Below are 2,594 nucleotides of genomic sequence, written 5' to 3'. Positions count from 1 at the left end.
ATATATATATACAGAGAGAGAGACAGAGAGAGAGGAAGAGAGAGAACATCAGGATGGAGAAAGTGAACAACCACTAAACTTAGTGCTTGTCTCACTGAAGCGTAGGTCCTAGAGCAAAACAAGTTAACATTAGAAAAGAAGTGATCATCTAAAATTTTACAGGCTATGTATACAGACTTTGCTTCAGATGTTGCTAAAACAAATATTCACTCTCTTATTTCCCAGGTGAGAGAGTGTATGAATGATGCTTAGCTTATGTAACTGTTGGTCTCTGTAGCAGTTTTTGTTTTTGTTTTGAGACCAGTTCAGGCTGGTCTTGAGCTCATAAAGCAGTTCAGGCTGGTCTTGAGCTCACTATGAACCCGAGGCTACCTTCAAACTCAGATTGATCCTATTGACTCAGCCTCCTGTGTACTGGGATTATAAGTGTGTGACACCATGCCCAGGTCTGCAGTTTTACAAAAGAGTTTCTTATTAGTCAGCTTTTCTTTGCCTGTACACAATAATCAATGTCCTCAATTTAATGTGTAAGATATCTAACTTGTCTTATGCTTTTAGAGGTTAAATTCATGGTTGCCTCACTCCTAGGAAGAACATGATGGCAGAAGGGGATGGTAATGCAAAACTGTTCAGTTCATAGCAGCTAGTAGGAAGACCTGGAGAGAAATACCAAACTGGTTGGGGAAAGGGACCAGATACAGCATCCATTTCATACTTCTATACTCCACCCCTCACATGCACAGAAATGTACTTATACTAATCCTTGGGATAGATCCCAAACCCAGTCAAGCTGGCAGACCACCAGAACTGTTTCAGAATATTAGTAAGTTGGGTTTGTTTAAAGAAATAAAGGAACTGCAACAAATGTAGTGAAAATAGTACGTTTTGGTACATAGTAATTGTTAATCATCCTTGGTGCTGTTGCTCTTTTTAAACATTTTTTCCAGATTGAAGTAAATCTATGGATTTATTTTATGGATTTGTATATATATTTAGTTATATGTAGCATTCATGGATGCATATGAGTATACAAACATGCATATATTTGGAGTATAGACATTTTTGCCATTGCATATAAATAGTCTCTTTACATTTTTGTTTGCTATTTTATTTCGATAAATCCAACATAGCAAGGTTTAAGAGAACCTGATAGCCAGGCATCCAGCAGAGAACATATATTCAGAATACTGCTCACAGCTTGCTGTAAGTGTATGTCTATGAACACAGTCTGATCCAGCCATAAAGTATGTTTTGCAGAGAAACACAGCAAATGGAAGCAATCGTGTAAAATGTAAGTATATTGTAATCTGTTCTTTCATAAAGGAAATATGCGCATAAAGTGCCATTAAAGTGAAAGCTGACTCATAGTATGTCAAAATGTATTCCATGTTCTTATTTGCAGCTCAAACAGCATTCTATTTTTAGAATTCATTTCATTTGAAGACTATTTTCACACAGGTCAGTGAAATCATTTTTCTTTTTAAAAAATAAAATATATGTTCTTGGAAAACGTGTTTACACTACTTGTTTTAACTAGTCTACACTGTTCTAATTGAAGTGAAAATGGCACCAAACAAATTTGTCTTTCTATCTTACCATTTTTCTTCCTGGTCTCTTTCTCCCTCTCTTCTTCTTTTTGCAGTTTCTAAAGTTCACTGGAGGTTACACATGTGAACAGATGTGTCTTTTAAACTACCCTTTATTTTTTCCTAGTTTTCCCTAATTTCTATGGTTATATTTGGAGAAGATAAATAGGTAAAATAAGGAGTTGGAGAGTTGAATCCAGCAGAAAAGTTTTCAGTTCATTAAGTATGCAGCTCTAATCCATATCTATACTTCTTTTTTGCAGAAATGAAACAAACAACCTGCATGTTTTGCAAATATATATTTGCAACAATCATGATCTCAAATAAATAGTGTGCTTTGGCATTTTCACTTCTCCAGAATATGCCAGACAAAAGTCATTACCCTCAGGATGATTGAGAAATAGCATCCATTACCCTGCGAAGGCACGGGGTAATTAAAAGGCATCAACTCAAGTCCATCTACTGTCTGTCTCTAATTTCTAGTCTCCTTCCTCATGCTATCAAGTCAGTGACAGATCTCCTGGATGCTAATTCGTACTGTCTGGCCCTGCCACTTGTGAGAAGTCTGGCACCAGTCTATTACTTTGCAGACAAATAGCCAAGAGATCGAACGTTTGGAGAACTTCAGGAGAAAAAGAAAGAAAAGCTTTTTGTTACCATGATATTATGACTGTAAGCAGTATGACAAAAATACATCATTCTAAAATTTTTATTAAAGAAATTTTTCTCCTGAGAAAGTATGAGAATGACTTATGTTAAAATTAATAAAGGGGCATAATTACAAATTGTGGCAGCAGACTAAGCCTGGAGTTGCCCCTGTGTTGAGGATTTTCAAAGTACCATCCAGATTTCGACCTGCAGTGCTGAAAGAGACTGGGGCATTACAGTGAACGATTTGATTGTTGATAAATGAAAAAATGGTCTCCATAATAATGTCAGAAAGGGATCTCTAAGATGCGTATTCATGTCCTTTTTTTGTTTTATTTCTTTATTTAGCATATACTCTCG

Source organism: Chinchilla lanigera, unplaced genomic scaffold (assembly GCF_000276665.1).
Source record: "Chinchilla lanigera isolate Chin_1 unplaced genomic scaffold, ChiLan1.0 scaffold00011, whole genome shotgun sequence".
In the NCBI taxonomy this organism is placed as follows: domain Eukaryota; kingdom Metazoa; phylum Chordata; class Mammalia; order Rodentia; family Chinchillidae; genus Chinchilla; species Chinchilla lanigera.
The sequence above is the reverse complement of the archived record's forward strand: the minus strand, read 5'-3'. Positions refer to the sequence as shown.